This window comes from Panulirus ornatus, chromosome 10, assembly GCF_036320965.1.
Source record: "Panulirus ornatus isolate Po-2019 chromosome 10, ASM3632096v1, whole genome shotgun sequence".
In the NCBI taxonomy this organism is placed as follows: Eukaryota; Metazoa; Arthropoda; class Malacostraca; order Decapoda; family Palinuridae; genus Panulirus; species Panulirus ornatus.
In genome coordinates, this window is record NC_092233.1 from 46,500,949 (window position 1) to 46,528,716 (window position 27,768).

General features: G+C 41.3%; 1 long non-coding RNA gene across 1 annotated transcript; it reads left to right on the plus strand.

Annotated features, from left to right (window-relative positions):
- Positions 1-21,055: 21,055 nt before the first annotated feature.
- Positions 21,056-26,920, plus strand: LOC139750930 (uncharacterized). The gene is made up of 2 exons (XR_011713252.1): positions 21,056-21,190; positions 26,416-26,920. It is a non-coding gene; the product is annotated as an uncharacterized lncRNA (long non-coding RNA).
- Positions 26,921-27,768: the final 848 nt, after the last annotated feature.

Genomic DNA, 27,768 nt, shown 5'->3' on the forward strand with positions numbered 1-27,768 from the left:
TTGAGGACAATGTGTGGTGTGAGGTGGTTTGATCGAGTGAGTAGCGTAAGGGTAAGAGAGATGTGTGGAAATAAAAAGAGCTTGGTTGAGAGAGCAGAAGAGGGTGTTTTGAAGTGGTTTGGGCACATGGAGAGAATGAGTGAGGAAAGATTGACCAAGAGGATATATGTGTCGGAGGTGGAGGGAACGAGGAGAAGAGGGAGACCAAATTGGAGGTGGAAAGATGGAGTGAAAAAGATTTTGTGTGATCGGGGCCTGAACATGCAGGAGGGTGAAAGGAGGGCAAGGAATAGAGTGAATTGGAGCGATGTGGTATACCGGGGTTGACGTGCTGTCAGTGGATTGAATCAAGGCATGTGAAGCGTCTGGGGTAAACCATGGAAAGCTGTGCAGGTATGTATATTTGCGTGTGTGGACGTATGTATATACATGTGTATGGGGGGGGTTGGGCCATTTCTTTCGTCTGTTTCCTTGCGCTACCTCGCAAACGCGGGAGACAGCGACAAAGTATAAAAAAAAAATATATATATATATATATATATATATATATATATATATATATATATATATTTTTCTTTTTTTTTTGCTTTGTCGCTGTCTCCTGCGTTTGCGAGGTAGCGCAAAGGAAACAGATGAAAGAAATGGCCCAACCCACCCCCATACACATGTATATACATACGCCCACACACGCAAATATACATACCTACACAGCTTTCCATGGTTTACCCCAGACGCTTCACATGCCCTGATTCAATCCACTGACAGCACATCAACCCCAGTATACCACATCGATCCAATTCACTCTATTCCTTGCCCTCCTTTCACCCTCCTGCATGTTCAGGCCCCGATCACACAAAATCTTTTTCACTCCATCTTTCCACCTCCAATTTGGTCTCCCACTTCTCCTCGTTCCCTCCACCTCCGACACATATATCCTCTTGGTCAATCTTTCCTCACTCATTCTCTCCATGTGCCCAAACCATTTCAAAACACCCTCTTCTACTCTCTCAACCACGCTCTTTTTATTTCCACACATCTCTCTTACCCTTACGTTACTTACTCGATCCAACCACCTCACACCACACATTGTCCTCAAACATCTCATTTCCAGCACATCCATCCTCCTGCGCACAACTCTATCCATAGCCCACGCCTCGCAACCATACAACATTGTTGGAACCACTATTCCTTCAAGCATACCCATTTTTGCTTTCTGAGATAATGTTCTCGACTTCTACATATTCTTCAAGGCTCCCAGGATTTTCGCCCCCTCCCCCACCCTATGATCCACTTCCACTTCCATGGTTCCATCCACTGCCAGATCCACTCCCAGATATCTAAAACACTTTACTTCCTCCAGTTTTTCTCCATTCAAACTTACCTCCCAGTTGACTTGACCCTCAACCCTACAGTACCTAATTACCTTGCTCTTATTCACATTTACTCTTAACTTTCTTCTTTCACACACTTTACCAAACTCAGTCACCAGCTTCTGCAGTTTCTGACATGAATCAGCCACCAGCGCTGTATCATCAGCGAACAACAACACTCATTTTCCAAGCTCTCTCATCCCAAACAGACTTCATACTTGCCCCTCTTTCCAAAACTCTTGCATTCACCTCCCTAACAACCCCATCCATAAACAAATTAAACAACCATGGAGACATCACACACCCCTGCCGCAAACCTACATTCACTGAGAACCAATCACTTTCCTCTCTTCCTACACGTACACATGCCTTACATCCTCGATAAAAACTTTTCACTGCTTCTAACAACTTGCCTCCCACACCATATATTCATAATACCTTCCACAGAGCATCTCTATCAACTCTATCATATGCCTTCTCCAGATCCATAAATGCTACATACAAATCCATTTGCTTTTCTAAGTATTTCTCACATACATTCTTCAAAGCAAACACCTGATCCACACATCCTCTACCACTTCTGAAACCACACTGCTCTTCCCCAATCTGATGCTCTGTACATGCCTTCACCCTCTCAGTCAATACCCTCCCATATAATTTACCAGGAATACTCAACAAACTTATACCTCTGTAATTTGAGCACTCACTCTTATCCCCTTTGCCTTTGTACAGTGGCACTATGCACGCATTCCGCCAATCCTCAGGCACCTCACCATGAGTCATACATGCATTAAATAACCTTACCAACCAGTCAATGATACAGTCACCCCCTTTTTTAATAAATTCCACTGCAATACCATCCAAACCTGCTGCCTTGCCGGCTTTCATCTTCTGCAAAGCTTTTACTACCTCTTCTCTGTTTACCAAATCATTTTCCCTAACCCTCTCACTTTGCACACCACCTCGACCAAAACACCCTATATCTGCCACTCTATCATCAAACACATTCAACAAACCTTCAAAATACTCACTCCATCTCCTTCTCACATCACCACTACTTGTTATCACCTCCCCATTTGCGCCCTTCACTGAAGTTCCCATTTGCTCCCATGTCTTACGCACTTTATTTAACTCCTTCCAGAACATCTTTTTATTCTCCCTAAAATTTAATGATACTCTCTCACCCCAACTCTCATTTGCCCTCTTTTTCACCTCTTGCACCTTTCTCTTGACCTCCTGTCTCTTTCTTTTATACATCTCCCACTCAATTGCATTTTATCCCTGCAAAAATCGTCCAAATGCCTCTCTCTTCTCTTTCACTAATAATCTTATTTCTTCATCCCACCACTCACTACCCTTTCTAATCAACCCACCTCCCACTCTTCTCATGCCACAAGCATCTTTTGCGCAATCCATCACTGATTCCCTAAATACATCCCATTCCTCCCCCACTCCCCTTACTTCCATTGTTCTCACCTTTTTCCATTCTGTACTCAGTCTCTCCTGGTACTTCCTCACACAAGTCTCCTTCCCAAGCTCACTTACTCTCACCACCCTCTTCACCCCAACATTCACTCTTCTGAAAACCCATACTAATCTTCACCTTAGCCTCCACAAGATAATGATCAGACATCCCTCCAGTTGCACCTCTCAGCACATTAACATCCAAAAGTCTCTCTTTCGCACGCCTGTCAATTAACACGTAATCCAATAATGCTCTCTGGCAATCTCTCCTACTTACATACGTATACTTATGTATATCTCTCTTTTTAAACCAGGTATTCCCAATCACCAGTCCTTTTTCAGCACATAAATCTACAAGCTCTTCACCATTTCCATTTACAACACTGAACACCCCATGTATACCAATTATTCCCTCAACTGCCACGTTACTCACCTTTGCATTCAAATCACCCATCACTATATATATATATATATATATATATATATATATATATATATATATATATATATATATACGAATAAAGTGTATATGAACGCGCACCTCCATAGAACATACAAAGCTCCATCAGCCAGGATCGAACCTGGGACCCCTTGTGCAAGAGGCAGGCATTCTAACCGCTAGGCTAAGGGACTGTATAATAGGAAACAACTATTCGAAATACTAAGTACTCGAATACCCTTTGTCTCACTATGGTGAGCAACGGGGTCTATCGGTTGTTTCCGAACAGAACACATAGCCAGCTGATAGCGTTTTACCGAACCTGACTGTACAACGCGGAGTTATATGAATACGAATACAGTGTATATGAACGCGCACCTCCATAGAACATACAAAGCTCCATCAGCCAGGATCGAACCTGGGACCCCTTGTGCAAGAGGCAGGCATGCTAACCGCTAGGCTAAGGGACTGTATAATAGGAAAGAACTATTCGAAATACTAAGTACTCGAATACCCTTTGTCTCACTATGGTGAGCAACGGGGTCTATTGGTTGTTTCCGAACAGAACACATAGCCAGCTGATAGTGTTTTACCGAACCTGACTGTACAACGCGGAGTTATATGAATACGAATAAAGTGTATATGAACGCTCACCTCCATAGAACATACAAAGCTCCATCAGCCAGGATCGAACCTGGGACCCCTTGTGCAAGAGGCAGGCATGCTAACTGCTAGGCTAAGGGACTGTATAATAGGAAACAACTGTTCGAAATACTAAGTACTCGAATACCCTTCGTCTCACTATGGTGAGCAACAGGGTCTATTGGTTGTTTCCGAACAGAACACATAGCCAGCTGATAGCGTTTTACCGAACCTGACTGTACAACGCGGAGTTATATGAATACGAATAAAGTGTATATGAACGCTCACCTCCATAGAACATACAAAGCTCCATCAGCCAGGATCGAACCTGGGACCCCTTGTGCAAGAGGCAGGCATGCTAACTGCTAGGCTAAGGGACTGTATAATAGGAAACAACTGTTCGAAATACTAAGTACTCGAATACCCTTCGTCTCACTATGGTGAGCAACGGGGTGTATCGGTTGTTTCCGAACAGAACACATAGCCAGCTGATAGCGTTTTACCGAACCTGACTGTACAACGCGGAGTTATATGAATACGAATACAGTGTATATGAACGCACACCTCCATAGAACATACAAAGCTCCATCAGCCAGGATCGAACCTGGGACCCCTTGTGCAAGAGGCAGGCATGCTAACCGCTAGGCTAAGGGACTGTATAATAGGAAAGAACTATTCGAAATACTAAGTACTCGAATACCCTTCGTCTCACTATGGTGAGCAACGGGGTCTATCGGTTGTTTCCGAACAGAACACATAGCCAGCTGATAGCGTTTTACCGAACCTGACTGTACAACGCGGAGTTATATGAATACGAATAAAGTGTATATGAACGCTCACCTCCATAGAACATACAAAGCTCACCATAGTGAGACGAAGGGTATTCGAGTACTTAGTATTTCGAATAGTTGTTTCCTATTATACAGTCCGTTAGCCTAGCGGTTAGCATGCCTGCCTCTTGCACAAGGGGTCCCAGGTTCGATCCTGGCTGATGGAGCTTTGTATGTTCTATGGAGAAGTGCGTTCATATATACTTTATTCGTATTCATATAACTCCGTGATGTACAGTCAGGTTCGGTAAAACACTATCAGCTGGCTATGTGTTCTGTTCGGAAACAACCGATAGACCCCGTTGCTCACCATAGTGAGACGAAGGGTATTCGAATACTTGGTATTTCGAATAGTTGTTTCCTATTATACAGTCCCTTAGCCTAGCGGTTAGCATGCCTGCCTCTTGCACAAGGGGTCCCAGGTTTGATCCTGGCTGATGGAGCTTTGTATGTTATATATATATATATATATATATATATATATATATATATATATATATATATATATATATATATATCTTTCTTTTCTTTTAAACTATTCGCCATTTCCCGCGTTAGCGAGGTAGCGTTAAGAACAGAGGACTGGGCCATTTTTGGAATATCCTCACCTGGCCCCCTCTGTTCCTTCTTTTGGAAAATTAAAAAAAAAAACGAGAGGGGAGGATTTCCAGCCCCCAGCTCCCTCCCCTTTTAGTCGCCTTCTACGACATGCAGGGAATACATGGGAAGTATTCTTAATCCCCTATCCCCAGGGATGATATATATATATATATATATATATATATATTTTTTTTTTTTTTTTTTATACTTTGTCGCTGTTTCCCGCGTTTGCGAGGTAGCGCAAGGAAACAGACGAAAGAAATGGCCCAACCCCCCCCATACACATGTATATACGTCCACACACGCAAATATACATACCTACACAGCTTTCCATGGTTTACCCCAGACGCTTCACATGCCTTGATTCAATCCACTGACAGCACGTCAACCCCTGTATACTACATCGCTCCAATTCACTCTATTCCTTGCCCTCCTTTCACCCTCCTGCATGTTCAGGCCCCGATCACACAAAATCTTTTTCACTCCATCTTTCCACCTCCAATTTGGTCTCCCTCTTCTCCTCGTTCCCTCCACCTCCGACACATATATCCTCTTGGTCAATCTTTCCTCACTCATTCTCTCCATGTGCCCAAACCATTTCAAAACACCCTCTTCTGCTCTCTCAACCACGCTCTTTTTATTTCCACACATCTCTCTTACCCTTACGTTACTCACTCGCTCAAACCACCTCACACCACACATTGTCCTCAAACATCTCATTTCCAGCACATCCATCCTCCTGCGCACATCTCTATCCATAGCCCACGCCTCGCAACCATACAACATTGTTGGAACCACTATTCCTTCAAACATACCCATTTTTGCTTTCCGAGATAATGTTCTCGACTTCCACACATTTTTCAAGGCTCCCAAAATTTTCGCCCCCTCCCCCACCCTATGATCCACTTCCGCTTCCATGGTTCCATCCGCTGACAGATCCACTCCCAGATATCTAAAACACTTCACTTCCTCCAGTTTTTCTCCATTCAAACTCACCTCCCAATTGACTTGACCCTCACCCCTACTGTACCTAATAACCTTGCTCTTATTCACATTTACTCTTAACTTTCTTCTTCCACACACTTTACCAAACTCAGTCACCAGCTTCTGCAGTTTCTCACATGAATCAGCCACCAGCGCTGTATCATCAGCGAACAACAACTGACTCACTTCCCAAGCTCTCTCATCCCCAACAGACTTCATACTTGCCCCTCTTTCCAGGACTCTTGCATTTACCTCCCTAACAACCCCATCCATAAACAAATTAAACAACCATGGAGACATCACACACCCCTGCCGCAAACCTACATTCACTGAGAACCAATCACTTTCCTCTCTTCCTACACGTACACATGCCTTACATCCTCGATAAAAACTTTTCACTGCTTCTAATTTTTTATTTTTTTTTTTGCTTTGTCGCTGTCTCCCGCGTTTGCAAGGTAGCACAAAGGAAACAGACGAAAAAAATGGCCCAACCCACCCCCATACACATGTATATCCATACGCCCACACACGCAAATATACATACCTACACAGCTTTCCATGGTTTACCCCAGACGCTTCACATGCCCTGATTCAATCCACTGACAGCACATCAACCCTGGTATACCACATCGATCCAATTCACTTTATTCCTTGCCCTCCTTTCACCCTCCTGCATGTTCAGGCCCCGATCACACAAAATCTTTTTCACTCCATCTTTCCACCTCCAATTTGGTCTCCCACTTCTCCTCGTTCCCTCCACCTCCGACACATATATCCTCTTGGTCAATCTTTCCTCACTCATTCTCTCCATGTGCCCAAACCATTTCAAAACACCCTCTTCTACTCTCTCAACCACGCTCTTTTTATTTCCACACATCTCTCTTACCCTTACGTTACTTACTTGATCCAACCACCTCACACCACACATTGTCCTCAAACATCTCATTTCCAGCACATCCATCCCCCTGCGCACAACTCTATCCATAGCCCACGCCTCGCAACCATACAACATTGTTGGAACCGCTAATCCTTCAAACATACCCATTTTTGCTTTCCGAGATAATATTCTCGACTTCTACACATTCTTCAAGGCTCCCAGGATTTTCGTCCCCTCCCCCACCCTATGATCCACTTTCACTTCCATGGTTCCATCCGCTGCCAGATCCACTCCCAGATATCTAAAACACTTTACTTCCTCTAGTTTTTCTCCATTCAAACTTACCTCCCAATTGACTTGACCCTCAACCCTACTGTACCTAATTACCTTGCTCTTATTCACATTTACTCTTAACTTTCTTTCACACACTTTACCAAACTCAGTCACCAGCTTCTGCAGTTTCTCACATGAATCAGCCACCAGTGCTGTATCATCAGGAAACAACAACTGACTCACTTTCCAAGCTCTCTCATCCCCAACAGACTTCATACTTGCCCCTCTTTCCAAAACTCTTGCATTCACCTCCCTAACAACCCCATCCATAAACAAATTAAACAACCATGGAGACATCACACACCCCTGCCGCAAACCTACATTCACTGAGAACCAATCACTTTCCTCTTTTCCTACACGTACACATGCCTTACATCCTCGATAAAAACTTTTCACTGCTTCTAACAACTTGCCTCCCACACCATATATTCTTAATACCTTCCACAGAGCATCTCTATCAACTCTATCATATGCCTTCTCCAGATCCATAAATGCTACATACAAATCCATTTGCTTTTCTAAGTATTTCTCACATACATTCTTCAAAGCAAACACCTGATCCACACATCCTCTACCACTTCTGAAACCACACTGCTCTTCCCCAATCTGATGCTCTGTACATGCCTTCACCCTCTCAATCAATACCCTCCCATATAATTTACCAGGAATACTCAACAAACTTATACCTCTGTAATTTGAGCACTCACTCTTATCCCCTTTGCCTTTGTACAGTGGCACTATGCACGCATTCTGCCAATCCTCAGGCACCTCACCATGAGTCATACATACATTAAATAACCTTACCAACCAGTCAATAATACAGTCACCCCCTTTTTTAATAAATTCCACTGCAATACCATCCAAACCTGCTGCCTTGCCGGCTTTCATCTTCTGCAAAGCTTTTACTACCTCTTCTCTGTTTACCAAATCATTTTCCCTAACCCTCTCACTTTGCACACCACCTCGACCAAAACACCCTATATTTGCCACTCTATCATCAAACACATTCAACAAACCTTCAAAATACTCACTCCATCTCCTTCTCACATCACCACTACTTGTTATCACCTCCCCATTTGCGTCCTTCACTGAAGTTCACATTTGCTCCCTTGTCTTACGCACTTTATTTCCCTCCTTCCAGAACATCTTTTTATTCTCCCTAAAATTTAATGATACTCTCTCACCCCAACTCTCATTTGCCCTCTTTTTCACCTCTTGCACCTTTCTCTTGATCTCCTGTCTCTTTCTTTTATACATCTCCCACTCAATTGCATTTTTTCCCTGCAAAAATCGTCCAAATATATATATATATATATATATATATATATATATATATATATATATATATATATATATATATATATATATATGTATATATATATATATATATATATATATATATATATATATATATATATATATATATATATATATATTTATTTATATACTTTGTCACTGTCTCCCGCATTTGCGAGTGTAGCGCAAGGAAACAGACGAAAGAAAATGGCCCAACCCCCCCCATACACATGTATATACATACGTCCACACACGCAAATATACATACCTACATAGCTTTCCATGGTTTACCCCAGACGCTTCACATGCCTTGATTCAATCCACTGACAGCACGTCAACCCTGGTATACCACATCGCTCCAATTCACTCTATTCCTTGCCCTCCTTTCACCCTCCTGCATGTTCAGGCCCCGATCACACAAAATCTTTTTCACTCCATCTTTCCACCTCCAATTTAGTCTCCCTCTTCTCCTTGTTCCCTCCACCTCCGACACATATATCCTCTTGGTCAATCTTTCCTCACTCATTCTCTCCATGTGCCCAAACCACTTCAAAACACCCTCTTCTGCTCTCTCAACCACGCTCTTTTTATTTCCACACATCTCTCTTACCCTTATGTTACTCACTCGATCCAACCACCTCACACCACACATTGTCCTCAAACATCTCATTTCCAGCACATCCATCCTCCTGCACACAACTCTATCCATAGCCCATGCCTCGCAACCATACAACATTGTTGGAACCACTATTCCTTCAAACATACCCAGTTTTGCTTTCCGAGATAATGTTCTCGACTTCCACACATTCTTCAAGGCCCCCAGAATTTTCGCCCCCTCCCCCACCCTATGATCCACTTCCGCTTCCATGGTTCCATCCGCTGCCAGATCCACTCCCAGATATCTAAAACACTTCACTTCCTCTAGTTTTTCTCCATTCAAACTCACCTCCCAATTGACTTGACCCTCAACCCTACTGTACCTAATAACCTTGCTCTTATTCACATTTACTCTTAACTTTCTTCTTCCACACACTTTACCAAACTCAGTCACCAGCTTCTGCAGTTTCTCACATGAATCAGCCACCAGCGCTGTATCATCAGCGAACAACAACTGACTCACTTCCCAAGCTCTCTCATCCCCAACAGACTTCATACTTGCCCCTCTTTCCAAAACTCTTGCATTTACCTCCCTAACAACCCCATACCATAAACAAATTAAACAACCATGGAGACATCACACACCCCTGCCGCAAACCTACATTCACTGAGAACCAATCACTTTCCTCTCTTCCTACACGTACACATGCCTTACATCCTCGATAAAAACTTTTCACTGCTTCTAACAACTTTCCTCCCACACCATATATTCTTAATACCTTCCACAGAGCATCCCTATCAACTCTATCATATGCCTTCTCCAGATCCATAAATGCTACATACAAATCCATTTGCTTTTCTAAGTATTTCTCACATACATTCTTCAAAGCAAACACCTGATCCACACATCCTCTACCACTTCTGAAACCACACTGCTCTTCCCCAATCTGATGCTCTGTACATGCCTTCACCCTCTCAGTCAATACCCTCCCATATAATTTACCAGGAATACTCAACAAACTTATACCTCTGTAATTTGAGCACTCACTCTTATCCCCTTTGCCTTTGTACAATGGCACTATGCACGCATTCCACCAATCCTCAGGCACCTCACCATGAGTCATACATACATTAAATAACCTTACCAACCAGTCAACAATACAGTCACCCCCTTTTTTAATAAATTCCACTGCAATACCATCCAAACCTGCTGCCTTGCCGGCTTTCATCTTCCGCAAAGCTTTCACTACCTCTTCTCTGTTTACCAAATCATTTTCCCTAACCCTCTCACTTTGCACACCACCTCGGCCAAAACACCCTATATCTGCCACTCTATCATCAAACATATTCAACAAACCTTCAAAATACTCACTCCATCTCCTTCTCACATCACCACTACTTGTTATCACCTCCCCATTTGCGCCCTTCACTGAAGTTCCCATTTGCTCCCTTGTCTTACGCACTTTATTTACCTCCTTCCAGAACATCTTTTTATTCTCCCTAAAATTTAATGATACTCACTCACCCCAACTCTCATTTGCCCTGTTTCTCACCTCTTGCACCTTTCTCTTGACCTCCTGTCTCTTTCTTTTATACATCTCCCACTCAATTGCATTTTTTCCCTGCAAAAATCGTCCAAATGCCTCTCTCTTCTCTTTCACTAATACTCTTACTTCTTCATCCCACCACTCACTACCCTTTCTAATCAACCCACCTCCCACTCTTCTCATGCCACAAGCATCTTTTGCGCAATCCATCACTGATTCCCTAAATACATCCCATTCCTCCCCCACTCCCCTTACTTCCATTGTTCTCACCTTTTTCCATTCTGTACTCAGTCTCTCCTGGCACTTCCTCACACAGGTCTCCTTCCCAAGCTCACTTACTCTCACCACCCTCTTCACCCCAACATTCACTCTTCTTTTCTGAAAACCCATACAAATCTTCACCTTAGCCTCCACAAGATAATGATCAGACATCCCTCCAGTTGCACCTCTCAGCACATTAACATCCAAAAGTCTCTCTTTCGCACGCCTGTCAATTAACACGTAATCCAATAACGCTCTCTGGCCATGTCTCCTACTTACATAAGTATACTTATGTATATCTCGCTTTTTAAACCAGGTATTCCCAATCATCAGTCCTTTTTCAGCACATAAATCTACAAGCTCTTCACCATTTCCATTTACAACACTGAACACCCCATGTATACCAATTATTCCCTCAACTGCCACATTACTCACCTTTGCATTCAAATCACCCATCACTATAACCCGGTCTCGTGCATCAAAACCACTAACACACTCATTCAGCTACTCCCAAAACACTTGCCTCTCATGATCTTTCTTCTCATGCCCAGGTGCATATGCACCAATAATCACCCACCTCTCTCCATCAACTTTCAGTTTTACCCATATTAATCGAGAATTTACTTTCTTACATTCTATCACATACTCCCGCATCTCCTGTTTCAGGAGTATTGCTACTCCTTCCCTTGCTCTTGTCCTCTCACTAACCCCTGACTTTACTCCCCAGACATTCCCAAACCACTCTTCCCCTTTACCCTTGAGCTTCGTTTCACTCAGAGCCAAAACATCCAGGTTCCTTTCCTCAAACATACTACCTATCTCTCCTTTTTTCACATCTTGGTTATATCCACACACATTTAGGCACCCCACTCTGAGCCTTCAAGGAGGATGAGCACTCCCCGCGTGACTCCTTCTTCTGTTTCCCATTTTAGAAAGTTAATACAAGGAGGGGAGGATTTCTGGCCCCCGCTCCCGTCCCCTCTAGTCGCTTTCTACGACACGCGAGGAATACGTGGGAAGTATTCTTTCACCCCTATCCCCAGGGATAATATACATATATATATATACATATACACATACACACACATACACATACATATGCACGTATACACACACACACACATACATATATATACATATGAAAAATGTAAGAAACAATTTAGAAAACTGAAACTTCTAGCTTGAAATGAATGAAAATGAATGTCACATATATATATATATATATATATATATATATACATATACACATATATTTTTTTTTTTTGTTGCTGTCTCCCGTGTTTGCGAGGTAGCACAAGGAAACAGACGAAAGAAATGGCCTAATATATATATATATATATATTTTTTTTCATACTATTCGCCATTTTCCGCGATAGCGAGGTAGCGTTAAGAACAGAGGACTGGTGCTAAGACTGATCCTTGTAGCTCTCCAATTGTTACGTCTAACCATTCTAAGGCTTTACCATTAATTACCACTCTTTGTTTCTAGCCAGTTAACCAATTTGCCATCCACTATAGTACAACCAAGCAGTACCATGTGACTTAATTTTTGCAATTAATCTTTGATGTATTACCTGATCTAAAGCTTTTTGAAAGTCTAGATAGATGACATTAACCGCTTTACTGTCATCATACAGGTTGAGTATTTCATAAAAGAAATCACACTGATTTGTCAAACGAGTAATTTTATTGAAAACCATGATGAGAATTGTTTATTAAGTGGTGGTCCTTTAAATGGTTCACAATATTAGCTTGACTGATGGTTTCCTTAAGTTTTCCAACTGCAGACATTATGCTAATAGGATAATAATTTCTGGGCAGTGACTTGTTACCTTAATTGAATATTGGTGTTATGCTAGCAAACTTCCATTCTTCTAAAACTTATCCTGTAGCAAAGGACTTGCTGGAAAGGGCAGTGAAGGGTTAAACTATCTCATTTTTTGCTTCTTTCATTGTTTTCAGATAATGATTATCAGGAACTGCCATTTCATTCATTTTCATTCCATTTATTGTTGAAAACATTCAACAAACCTTTAAAATATTCACTCCATCTCCTTTTCACTTTATCACTACTTGTTATTACTTCCCCATTTGCTCTCTTCAATGTTGTTCCCATTTGTTCTCATGTCTTACGTGCTTTATTTACCTCCTTCCAAAACATCTTTGTATTCTTAAAATTTAATGATGCTCTTTCACCCCAACTCTCATTTACCCTCTTTTTCACTTCCTGCACCTTTCCCTTGACCTCCTGCTGCTTTCTTTTATACATCTTCCAGTCATTTGCACTACTTCCCTGCAAAAGTCATCCAACGCCTCTCTCTTCTCTATCACTAATAATCTTACTTCATCATCCCACCACTCACTACCATTTCTAATCTGCCCACCTCCCACCTTTCTCATGCCACATGTATCTTTTGCACAAGCCATCACTGCTTCCCTAAATACATCCCATTCCTCCCCCACTCACCTTACATCATTTGCTCTCACCTTTTTCCATTCTGCACTCAATCTCTCCTGTTACTTTCTCACACAAGTCTCCTTTCCAAGTTCACTTCCTCTCACCACTCTTTTCTCCCCAACATTCTCTCTTCTTTTCTGAAAACCTCTACAAATCTTCATATTCGCCTCCACAAGATAGTGATCAGACATCCTCCGGCTGCCCCTCTCAGCACATTAACATCTAAAAGTCTCACTTCTACACGTATATCAATTAACTCATAATCCAGTAATGCCCTCTGGCTATCTCTCCCACTCATATGCATATACTTTTGTATATATTCCTGATCACCAGTCTTTTTTAAGCACACAAATCCAGAAGCTCTTTACCATTTCCATTTACAACACTGAACACTCCATATATACCAGTTATACCCTCAACTGCCACATTACTCACCTTTGCACTATAACCCGATCTCATGCATCAAAGTTGCTAACATACTCACTCAGCTGCTCCCAGAATTCTTGCCTCTCATGATCTTTCTTCTCATGACCAGGTGCATAGGCACCCAATAATCACCCATTTCTCTCCATCCACTTTCAGTTTTACCCATAACAATGTAGTTTACTTTCTTACACTCTTGTCACTTATTCCCACAACTCCTGCTTCAGGAGGAGTGCTACTCCTTCCTTTGCTCTTGTCCTCTCACCAACCCCTGACTTTCTTCCCAAGACATTCCTAAACCACTCTTCCCCCTTATCCTTGAGCTTCATTTCACTCAGAGCCAAAACATCCAGGTGCCTTTTCTCAAACATACTATCTTTCCTCTTTTCTCATCTTGGTTACATCCACATACATTTAGACACCCTAATCTGAGTCTTAGATGAGCAAGAGCACTCCTTGCATGACTCCTTCTTCTGTTTACCCTTTTATAAATTTCAATACAAGAGGTGGGGGAGGTTGTTGAATGTGTTTGATGATTGAGTGGCAGATATAGGGTGTTTTGGTCGGATGGTGTGTGAAGTGAGAGGGTCAGGGAGAATGGTTTGGTAAACAGAGAAGAGGTAGTGAAAGCTTTGCAGAAGATGAAAGCCAGCAAGGTGGCGGGTTTGGATGGTATTGCAGTGGAATTTATTGAAAAGGAGGTGACTGTGTTGTTGATTGGTTGGTAAGGATAATCAATGTATGTATGGATAATGGTGAAGTGCCTGAGGATTAGCAGAATGCATGCATAGTGCCATAGGCAAAGGGGATAAAAGGTGAGTGTTCAAATTACAGAGGCATAAGTTTGTTGAGTATTCCTAGGAAATTATATGGGAAGGTATTGATTGAGAGGGTAAAGGCATGGAATGAGCATCAGAGTGGGGAAGAGCAGTGTGGTTTCAGAAGTGGTAGAGGATGTGTGTTTTCTTTGAAGAATGTATGTGAAAAATACTTAGAAAAACAGATGGATTTGTATGTAGCATTTATGGATCTGGAAAAAGTGTATGATAGGGTTGATAGAGATGCTTTGTAGAAGGTTTTAAGAGTATATGGTGTGGGAGGTAAGTTGCTAGAAGCTGTGAAAAGATTTTACCAAGGATGTAAGGCATGTACAAGTGGAAAGAGAGGAAAGTGATAGGTTCATAGTGAATGTTGGTTTGCAGCAGGGATGCATGATGTCTCCATGGTTGTTTAACTTGTTTATGGATGGGATGGTTAGGGAGGTGAATGGAGGAGTTTTGGAGAGGGGCAAGTATGCAGTCTGTTGGGGATGAGAGGGCCTGGGAAGTGAGTTAGTTGTTGTTCGCTGATGATACAATGCTGGTTGCTGATTTGGGTGAGAAACTGCAGAAGCTGGTGACTGAGTTTGGTAAAGTGTGCAAAAGAAGAAAGTTGAGAGTAAATGTGAATAAGAGCAAAGTTATTAGTGTTAGGTTCAGTAGGGTTGAGGGACAAGTTAATTGGGAGTTATGTTTGAATGGAGAAAAATTGGAGGAAGTGAAGTGTTTTAGATATTTAGGAGTGGACTTAGCCGCAGATGGAACCATGGAAGCAGAAGTGAGTCACAGGGTGGGGGAGGGGGCAAAAGTTCTGGGAGAGATGAAGAATTAGTGGAAGGTGAGAACATTATCTTGGAGAGAAAACATGGGTACATTTGAAGGAATAGTGGTTCCAACAATGTTGTATGGTTGAGAGGCATGGGTTATAGATAGGGATGTGTGGAGGAAGGTGGATGTGTTGGAAATGAAATGTTTGAGGACAATATGTGTAGTGAGGGGTTTGATCGAGTAAGTAATGAAACGGTAAGAGGGATGTGTGGCAATGAAAAGAGTGTGGTTGAGAGAGCAGAAGAAGGTATATTGAAATGGTTTGGTGACATGGAGAGAATGAATGAGGAAAGATTGACAAAGAGGATATATGTGTTAGAGGTGGAGGGAATGAGGAGAAGTATTGCAGATCTTGCAGGGCATGTGAAAGGTTTGGGGTAAGCCATGGAAAGGTCTGCGGGGTCTGGCTGTGGATAGGGAGCTGTGGTTTTGATGCATTACACATGACAGCTAGAGAATGGATGTGAGCAGATGTGGCCTTTCTTCATGTGTTTCCTAGAGCTGCCTCGTTCAGACAGGGGGTGGTTGTGCTATTTCGTGTGTGGCAGGGTGGTGCCAAGAATGGAGAAAGGCGAGCAAGTATGAATATGTACTTATGTGTATATGTATGTGTATGTATATGTTATTTATTTATTTATTTATTTATTATACTTCATTGCCTCTTCCTGCATCAGCGAGATAGTGCCAGGAAGCAGACGAAGAATGGCCCCTCCACTCACATACACACACACAAGTATATAAAGGAATGGGATGTATTTAGGGAAACAGTGATGGCTTGCTCAAAAGATGCATGTGGCATGAGAAAGGTGGGAGGTTGGCAGATTAGAAAGGGTAGTGAGTGGTGGCATGAAGAAGTAAGATTGTTAGTGACAGAGAAGAGAGAGGTGTTTGGATAGTTTTTAGGGGGAAGTATTGCAAATGACTGGGAGATGTATAAAAGAAAGCAGGAGGAGGTCAAGAGAAAGGTGCAAGAGGTGAAAAAGAGGGTAAATGAGAGATGGGGTGAGACAGTATCATTAACTTTTAGAAAGAATAAAAAGATGTTTTGGAGGTAGGTAAATAAAGTGCGTATGACATGAGAACAAATGGAGACATTGGTGAAAGGGCCAAATGGGGAGGTAATAAGTAGTGATGAAGTGAGAAGGAGGTGGAGTGAGTATTTTGAAGGGTTGTAGAATATGTTTGATGATGGAATGGCAGATATAGGGTGTTTTGGTTGAGATGGTGTGCGAAGTGAGAGGGTCAGGGACAATGTTTTGGTAAATAAAGAAGAGGTAGTGAAAACTTTGCGGAAGATGAAAGCCGGCAAGGTGGCAGGTTTGGATGGTATTGCAATAGAATTTATAAAAAAAATGGAGGTGACTGTGTTGTTGATTGGCTAGTAAGGATATTCAATGTATGTATGGATCATGGTGAAGTGCTTGAGGATTGGCAGAATGCATGCATAGTGCTATTGCACAAAGGCAAAGGGGATAAAGGTGAGTGTTCAAATTACAGGGGCATAGGTTTGTTTAGTATTCTTGGGAAATTATGTGGGAGGGCATTGATTGAGAGGGTAAAGGCATGTACAAAGCATCAGATTGGGGAAGAGCAATGTGGTTTTAGAGGTGGTAGAGGATGTGTAGATCAGGTGTATGCTATGAAGAATGCATGTGAGAAATACTTAGAAAAACAGATGGATTTGTATGTAGCATTTATGGATCTGGAGAATGCATATGATAGGGTTGATAGAGATGCTTTGTGGAAGGTTTTAAGAGTATATGGTGTGGGATGTAAGTTTCTAGAAGTATAGAAAAATTTTTACCAAGGATGTAAGGCATGTGTACGAGTAGGAAGAGAGGAAAGTGATTGGTTCCCAGTGAATGTCAGTTTGAGGCAGGGGTGCATAATGTGTCCAAGGTTGTTTAATTTGTTTTTGGATGGGTTGGTTTGGGAGTTGAATGCAAGAGTTTTGGAGAGAGGGGCAAGTATGCAGTCTGTTGAGAATGAGAGGGCCTGGGAAGTGAGTCAGTTGTTGTTCGCTGATGATACAGCAGTGGTGGCTGATTTGGGAGAGAAGCTGCAGAAGTTGGTGACTGAGTTTGGTAAAGTGTGTGAAAGAAGAAAGTTGAGAGTAAATGTGAATACAAGCAAGGTTATTAGGTTTAGTAGGGTTGAGGGGCAAGTTAATTGGGAGGTAAATTTGAATTGAGTAAAACTGGAGGAAGTGAAGTGTTTTAGATATCTAGGAGTGAACTTAGCAGCGGATGGAACCATAGGAGCGGAAGTGAGTCACAGGGTGGGGGATGGGGCAAAAGTTCTGGTAGCATTAAAGAATGTGTGGAAGGTGAGAACATTATCTCAGAGAGCAAAAATGGGTATGTTTGATGGAATAGCGGTTCCACCAATGTTATATGGTTGTGAGGCATGGGTTATAGATAGGGTTGTGTGGAGGAAGGTAGATGTGTTGGAAAGATTGAGTATTGAATAGCAAAAGGTGACAGCAAATGACGTGAGGGGAGTGGGTGAAAAATGAAACGTGTTTAGGGAAGTAGTGATGGCATGTGCAAAAGGTGCATGTGGCATGAGAAAGGTGAGAAGTGGGCAGATTAGAAAGGATAGTGAGTGGTGGGATGAGGAAGTAAAGTTGTTAATGAAAGAGAAAAGAGAGTTGTTGGGCGATACTTACAAGGAAGGAATGCAAATGACTGGGAAATATATAAAAGAAAGCAGCAGGAGGTCAAGAGAAAGGTGTAAGGGTTGAAAAAGAGGGCTACTGAGAGCTGGGGGTGAGAAACTATCATTAAACTTTAAGGAGAGTAAAAAGATGTTTTGGAAGGTGGTGAATATCATGCGTAAGACAAGAGAACAAATTGGAACACTGGTGAAGAGGGCAAAGGGGAGTGGGAAGATGGAGTGAATATTGTGAAGGTTTGTTGAATTTTTTTGATGATAGAGTGGCAGATGTAGGGTGTTTTGGTTGGGATGGTGTGAAAAGCAAGAGGGTCAGGGAGAATGGTTTGGTTAAGAAAGAAGAGGTAGTGAAAGCTTAGGGGAAGATGAAATCTGGCAAGCCAGTGGGATTGGATGGTATTGCAGTGGAAGTTATCAAATAAAGTTGTGACTGTATTTGATTGGTTGGTAATGATATTCAATGTATGCATGGATCATGGTGCATTGCCTGAGGATTGGCGAAATGTGTGCATAGAGCCGTTGTACAAAGGCAAAGGGGATAAAGGTCAGTGTTCAAACTACAGAAGCATAAGTTTGTTGAGTATTCCTAGGAAATTATATGGAAGGGTATTGATTGAGAGGTTGAAGGCATGTACAGAGCATCAGGTTGGGTTAGAGCAGTATGGTTTCAGAAGTAGTAGGGGATGTGTGGATCAGGTGTTTCCTTTGAAGAATGTGTCAGACATACTTGAAAAACAGATGGATTTGTATGTGGCCTTTATGAACCTGGAGAAGGCATATGACAGGGTTGATAGAGATGCTTTGTGGAAGATCTGAAGAGTATATGATGTGGGAGGTAAGTTGCTAAAAGCAGTGAAAGGTTTTTACTTAGGATGTAAGGCATGTGGAACAGGCATCAGAGATATAGATAGAAAGATAGATAGATAGAAAATACCTGAAGTTTATGCCACTGCAAACTCTATATTCTCCTGCTCAGAAAATATGTATGATATGAAAGATAGTGATCAAGTATAATAAATAGTAAATAGAATACGAAAGATAGCAATTTAACACTTCCTTCTTTTAGATTTAAAGTGTGTATTTTCTTTAAGGTGAGCACAAATACAAAAAAGATATTTTTATAAATTAAAGTTTAACCATTCCTAATTTTAGAGAAAAAAAATAAGTACCGTTAGCTGGGAAGTATCATTAAAGCTGGTTATGATGGATATCAGAGTGAGCACTATGGGTCTGGTTATATTTGAAGGGTTGGTGAACCTGTTTCCAGTGGCATTGTGGAGCTGACAGATATAGGGCTGGGCCACTTCACAGGGGAAAATATGTAGAAATTTTGGAGAAGGTGCTGTTACTCACTATGACTGTTCTACTGTTCCCTGAGCCACAACCTTTCTTCTTACTTCAGGACACCAGTCCAATACACACTAGTCAGGTCGTTCAGGAGCACCCATGTATAACCCTATGCCACATCCTTCTAAATGCCCCGACCTTAATCCCATGCAACATGTTTGGGCAGCCCTGACGAGGGCAATGCTGAACACCTGCATGGGTCATTACCATGACAAGGTTATCACTGCTGCTCTGCGGACATGAGAAAACCTATGTAGTCGAGACAGACGTGACAACATCTTTTTTAGTGGATTCCATGCCACATAGATAAGTGTGAGGACAGTGAGTGAAGGCATGTATTGGAAGGATATTTGAGATGTATTTTCTTTGATATATTTTTGCTCTTTACCTTCATATTTTACTGAAGTGACCCAGAATCTCAGGATGAAATGAAGAGAAAATTAGGTACTCTTGTTATTTAATTCCTTCAACATGAAGGAAGGCCAATGGGAGGGTAGGGGTGGCTGCCTGTGCAAACCTCCTTGCTTTCTTAAGTTTCCTAGTTTTCTTATTCCTCATTTTGTTTTACCGTGACCCTCCTTGCCAACTGATATACATAAGCATTCCTCTGCATCACTAGTGACATCCAGCAATCCATGTATTTTCTTCTGGGTCCCCTTGTACACACGAGCTGCAGTTCAATGGCTATACACCCATAGTGTTGGTTGTACAGATAATGAGGAGAGCAATATTCTTTTTTACACCTTCCTTGCGACAGAAGAAACCTCCACAACCCACTTATGGTATGATAAGCCAACTGGATTGTCATATAGTGATGGGAGCAATTTTGAGTTTGAAAGAGCTGTAGGGCCAAATGAAGTAATTTATCTGCATAGTATTGGACAAAATGTTTCACTCTGTCACAACTTTTAAGCATTAGATAGTTACGTAAGATGCACAAAATAAACTACATGTTACAACATTTAAGCATTAGATATTTCCATGACACACAGTGTAGACAATTATTTCTCCCCCTATTTAACGATCATTAGTATCAAAGGGAGTAAAGCATCTGTATGGTATTGAACACAACTGTGTACTTTGTAACGACCATTGAACACATTATTTTCACAAGGTACACAAGTTACATGAAAGTGATAATGATAGACATTTGATTGGTGATGATTAAGGGTAAGATACAATACTGATCAGATGTTTTCTAGACAGTTAAAGATCATGTACGCTTGTCATTCAGTATTTTAAATGAAGAGGGAAAGTGATGTAGAAATAGTCATGAGAGAGCTTAAACATTAACATAATAGCTTATGTATTAATGTGATTAACTTTGTTGCAGGTGCCTCACTCTGTACCAACACAACCATCGGCAACTAGTTCATACCAGAGACCAGTACCAGAGGCTGCAGGTAAATAAATGAATGAGTGTTAAGGTAAAAAAGATGACTTGTATTCATCCTTGCATTCTCTCTGTCTTTCTTCCTTTCTGTAAAAGACATTTTTTATACATATGAAAAGATGTTTGCTGCCAATACTACTGCATAGTGTTATTGGTTGAGGAGCTGTAAAGGTTGGCATTAAAACTATGCATCAATTATTCTTTTTTAAACTCATTTTTTTGCCATACCATATTGATAAAATTGCTTTTTAGCTCTCAATATAGATAATACACTGCCCACCCAAGATATACATGGACTAGTAAAGTCACTAATTTCAAACATTTCTTAAAGCAGAAATGGTACTTTTTCATTTATGTAGTGACATATACATATTCATCAGCTGTTTTCAATACCTCATTTCATCTTGTAATCAGAGGTGTGGTAATCATGCTTAGAAATAAAAGGGTGTTTAATTATGATAAATGAAGCAGCTGCTTCATTTTTCAAAGTCAATTCTGTAAATGCTTGTAGCTAAAAAGATGCTTTTACAGCAATAGGTAAGGAGATAGATATATTATGAGAAGCTGTAGATGAGTATGATATATATAGGACAAATTAGAAATAGCAGTACTTTAAGATTAGATTTTAGTTCAGGAATGTTTGGCAGATCATTAACAAGTCTTAAAAGTGGTCATAGGAAGTTAATCATACGGGACATAGGAAACAAAAGGTAGTCATCTCTGCTACTATACACTTCTAATTCTGATGTATTGGAGACTGGAGGCCTGGCCAGCTTACTACTCTTGAATGAAGAATGAGTAAAGTTAAGAAACTTGAAGTTAAATTTTCAGATGGAAGTTACAGTTTACTGAAGAGTCGATATGTGGTAGGGTTACAGAATTATGTGAAAATTGTAGTGGTATCCAAAAAAATTTACTTGCATTAGCAAATACAGAGGTATATTTTAAGTGCAGGAAAAAGATGTAGAAAGATAGTAATGGTGTAGAGGAATACAGATTCAGGTAGTGAACTACCCCAAAGATCGTGGATGTGAGTGTTGAGCCATGTGGGTTGGTAAACATTTAAATCTTTACACAAATACGTGGGTTTACTTGGTAAGTATTTTTGGGAAATTATATGGGAGGGTATCGATTGAGAGGGTCAAGGCATGTACGGACCATCAGATTGGGGAAGAGCAGTGTGGTTTCAGAAGTGGTAGAGGATGTTTAGATCAGGTGTTTGCTTTTGAAGAATGTATGTAAGAAATACTTAGAAAAGCAGATGGATTTGTATGTAGCATTTATGGATCTGGAGAAGGCATATGATAGATTAATAGAGATGCTCTGTGGAAGGTATTAAGAATATATGGTGTGGGAGGCATGTGTACGAGTAGGAAGAGAGGAAGTGATTGGTTCCCAGTGAATGTTGGTTTGCGGCAGTGGTGCGTGATGTCTCCATTGTTGTTTAATTTGTTTATGGATGGGGTTGTTAGGGAGGTGAATGCAAGAGTTTTGGAAAGAGGGGCAAGTATGCAGGCTGTTGGGGATTAGAGGTCTTGGGATGTGTCAGTTGTTGTTTGCTAATGATACAGCACTGGTGGCTGGTTTGGGTGAGAAACTGCAGAAGTTGGTGACAGTTTGGCAAAGTGTGAGAAAGAAGAAAGCTGAGAGTAAATGTGAATAAGAGCAAGGTTATTAGGTACAGTGGGGTTGAGGGACAAGTCAATTGGGAGGTAAATATAAATGGAGAAAAACTGGAGGAAGTGAGTTCTTTTAGATATCTGGGAGTGGATTTAGCATCGGATGGAACCATGGAAGCTTAAGTAAGTCACAGGGTGGGGGATGGGGCGAAGGACTTGAGAGTGTTGAAGAACATTATCTCGGAAAGCAAAAATGCATGAAGAAGGGTGGATGTGTTGGGAATGAGATGTTTGAGGACAATATGTGGTGTGAGGTGGTTTGATCGAGTAAGTAATGAAAGGGTAAGAGAGATGTGTGGTAATAAAAAGAGTATGGTTGAGAGAGCTGAAGAGGGTGTATTGAAATGGTTTGGTCAAATGGAGAGAATGAGTGAGGAAAGACTGACAAAGAGAATATATGTGTCAGAGGTGGAGGGAACCAGGAGAGGTGGGAGACCAAATTGGAGGTGGAAGGATGGAGTGAAAAAGATTTTGAGCGATCAGAGCCTGAACATGCAGGAGGGTGAAAGGCGTGCAAGGAATAGAGTGAATTGGAATGATGTGGTATACCGGGGTGGACATGCTATCAATGGATTGAACCAGGGCATATGAAGCATCTGGGGTAAAGCATGGAAAGTTTTGTGGGGCCTGGATATGGAAAGGGAGTTGTGGTTTCGGTGCATTACACAGACAGCTAGAGTCTGAGTGTGGACGAATGTGGCCTTTGTTGTCCTTTCTTAGCACTACCTCGCATGCATGCGGGGGTAGGGGGTGTCATTTCATGTGTGGTGTGGTGGCAGCAGGAATGGACGAAGGCAGCATGTATGAATATGTTATGTGCATGTGTATATTTGTATATGTCTGTGTATGTATATGTCAATTGGAAGGTAAGTTTGAATGGAGAAAAACTGGAGGAAGTAAAGTGTTTTAGATATCTGGGAGTGGATCTGGCAGCGGATGGAACCATGGAAGCGGAAGTGGATCATAGGGTGGGGGAGGGGGCGAAAATTCTGGGAGCCTTGAAGAATGTGTGGAAGTCGAGAACATTATCTCGGAAAGCAAAAATGGGTATGTTTGAAGGAATAGTGGTTCCAACAATGTTGTATGGTCGCGAGGCGTGGGCTATGGATAGAGTTGTGCGCAGGAGGATGGATGTGCTGGAAATGAGATGTTTGAGGACAATGTGTGGTGTGAGGTGGTTTGATCAAGTAAGTAACGTAAGGGTAAGAGAGATGTGTGGAAATAAAAAGAGCTTGGTTGAGAGAGCAGAAGAGGGTGTTTTGAAATGGTTTGGGCACATGGAGAGAATGAGTGAGGAAAGATTGACCAAGAGGATATATGTGTCGGAGGTGGAGGGAACGAGGAGAAGTGGGAGACCAAATTGGAGGTGGAAAGATGGAGTGAAAAAGATTTTGTGTGATCGGGGCCTGAACATGCAGGAGGGTGAAAGGAGGGCAAGGAATAGAGTGAATTGGATCGATGTGGTATACCGGGGTTGACGTGCTGTCAGTGGATTGAATCAGGGCATGTGAAGCGTCTGGGGTAAACCATGGAAAGCTGTGTAGGTATGTATATTTGCGTGTGTGGACGTATGTATATACATGTGTATGGGGGTGGGTTGGGCCATTTCTTTCATCTGTTTCCTTGCGCTACCTCGCAAACGCGGGAGACAGCTACAAAGCAAAAAAAAAAAAAAAAAATGTATATGTACGTATACGTTGAAATGTTTTGGTTGTATATGTGTGTGTGTGGGGATTTATGTATATACATGTGTATATGGGTGGGTTGGGCCATTCTTTTGTCTGTTTTCTTGTGCTACCTTGCTAACGCAGGAGACAGCGACAAAGTATGATAAAAAAAAGTATGAAAATCCTTGGTGAGTTGTAAGGGAGAGTGGTGATTGAGTGGGGTAGTGGCTTTTACAGAACATCAGACTGGTTAGGATCAATGTGGATTGAGGAATATTAGAGGATTTGCAGATGAAGGGTTTGCTTTGAAGAATGTGTGACAAGAACTTAGAGAGAGAACCAAAGGATCTGTATGTGGCATGTATGTATCTGAAGAAAGCATGTGATAGAGTTGATAGATATGTTCTGTGCATGGTGTTAATATAAATGGGAGGAAAGCTACTAGAAGTAGAAAGTGAGATTTGATCAAGAGAGCAAGGCGTGTGTGTTGTGTGTGTGTGTGTGTGTGTGTGTGTGTGTGTGTGTGTGTGTGTTTGTGTGTGTCTGTGTAAGTAGGAAGAGAGGAGGGTAAGTGTTTCCAGGTGAAGATAGGTATGTAATGTCACCATGGCTGTTCAATCTGTTTATGGAGGGGATGGTGGGGTAGATGAATGCAAGGGTCTTTGAAAGAGGGGCAGATCTGTAGTCTGTAGATGCCTGGGAGGTGAGTCAGTTATCGTTTGCCGATGACATGGCACTTGTGGCAGATTCAAGTGAGAAACTGTGGAGGGTGGTTGATAAGTTTGGGAAAGTATGTGAAAGGAGGAAGTTGAGAGTAAATGCAAATAAAAGTAAGGTTACAAGGTTTAACAGTGGAGAGAGAGAGAGACAGGTCTGTTGGAGTGTGATTTGGAGTGTAGGGAATGAGGAGGAACTGGAGTGTTTAAGATACTGAGAAGTGGACATGGCAGCAAATGGAACCATAGGACCTGAATTGATCCGCAGGGTGATCCGGTGGGGGGACTAAAGTCCTAGGCACATAGATGAGTGTGTGGACAGAGAGGTTACTGTCTATAAGGGCAGAAATGGATGTGCTTGATGGTATAGTAGTCCAGATGGTGTTATATGGATGTGAGGTGTGGGCCATTGGTCAAAACGTATAGATGAGGGTGGATGTTTGGAAGTGAATTATTTGAGGGCAGTATATGATGTAAGGAGGGTTGATTGAGTATGAATTGATAGGGTAAGAGAGAGCTGTGGTAGTTTAAGGAGTTTGTATGAGAAAGCTGAAGAGGGTGTACTGAAATAGTTGGACACATGGAGAAGATGAATGAATTGGAGATGACTAAGAGAGCAAACTTGTCAGAAGTGAAGGAAACAAGGAAAAAGGAAGAACCCAATGAGGTGTTGTTAGGATGCAGTGAAGTATGCTTTGTGTGTCTAAGGCCTAAACATGAAGAACGAGGTGAGTTTTGAATGGGTCAGAGCAAATGTGAGTGAAGTGGTGTATAGGAAGCAAGATGCTGTCATTGGGCAGAACCAAGGCATATGAAGCAGTCTGGGGAAACCTTGGAAAGGTCTTTGGGCCAGGTTGTTCATAAGAGGCTTTGGTTTCATTGCATTAGATATGACTGCTAGAGAGTGTTTGTGAGCAAATGGGACCATTCTTTGAGTTATCCTGGTGCTATCACAGGAAACAGTGAACAAGTTTGAAAAAAGTAATGATAATTATAATGGTAATCTGCTGAAGAACTTTGATGAAAAATCTTTGGGGATTTACTGTTGATTGTCTTGCTTATGTTTTTCACTAGTCACCATTTTCATCAATGAAAAATTGCTAATGCATTATGTGTACATATTGCATACTTTCATAACAAAGGTATATTAATATTCATAATTATCCATCACAGGTGGTTCAGTTGCTTGTAGTCCTGATATGATTGTGAAGGCTCAGAAATATTGTAAGTGGGCTGTATCAGCTCTTGATTATGAAGATACAAAGACTGCCATTGACAACCTTCAGAAAGCGCTGACTCTTCTTGCAACTGGTCACGACAGTTGAATACGTAGAAATGGATCAATATGCACTCTTTGCTTATGTCACTGTATGGCTGATTTTTTATTTAAGGAGGGGAATGTTCATTTGTTTATGATAAGATGAGTATGAGAATAAGTTTCAGAACATTTTTGTATTCATTTTGTCTCTTAATACACATATTTCTTTGACTTAAAAGAAGTGATGATAAGCAATGATACACATTTAACATGAACCTATATATTATGTATGTTACTTTCACCTATTGTTATGACATTGTTTATTAAAAAACTATTGATAATGAATTAATGTAAAATTAGAAGTATTCATATTCACGTGAAGTAGGAGTGGACTACGTTAAATGTACTGAGAAGCATAAAGGAAGGTTTCATTAACCTGAGTTTTACATTTTGTGTTACAAGGTTTTGAAAAATAAATATCAAGTATTATTATTATTATATACAGTTGGGCAAGGCATGAATCACTTTACCTTTCAATTTTGATGTTTTCATTTACATGTCTGCTTTTGAGAATAATGTGATAAGCATGATAAGCACACACACACACACACACACACACACACACACACACACACACACACACACACACACACACAAAGTTGGGGTCACCAGCGGTGTGTTGCTGGGCTGTCCTGGGACCATTGCTTTTCTTGATCCATGTAACTTTTTTTCAAGGTATGGGGAGAGAGCATCATACTTGTGAATCCACATCTTTTGAACCTTTTCTGCTATCATAAAGCTTTTAGATTTTTGTATGCCAGCTGCAGTAAGCATTTCTTCATGCATACTCCATTCTGCTGCCACTCTTATACTAAAAAGTAATTCAACCCTTTTTAACAGGTTTCTTTCTTAAGTTATGTCAATTTGTTATTCGATCCATACATCTCTTGAAGAACTGTTCACCATTTTTGTCATCAGTATGTTTTAAAGACATGATCTGAGCACACTTCACTCTTCTCTTTTCCAAGGTGGGGAAATTTAAGGCTTCAAGACTTTCTCAGTAACTCAACTCCTAGTCCTTTTGCCAGTTTTGTTACTCTCCTTTGGATCTTCTGTAACAGATGTTTACTTGTAAGAGCAGTGACCAAACTTAAGAAGCAAATTCTAGTTTTGTCCCAAAGTTTGCCGTAGGCAATTTGCTGAATATCTCCTTGAATTCATTTATGATATTTGGTAGCATACAGTTGGTCTCCATAATTATCCTGGTG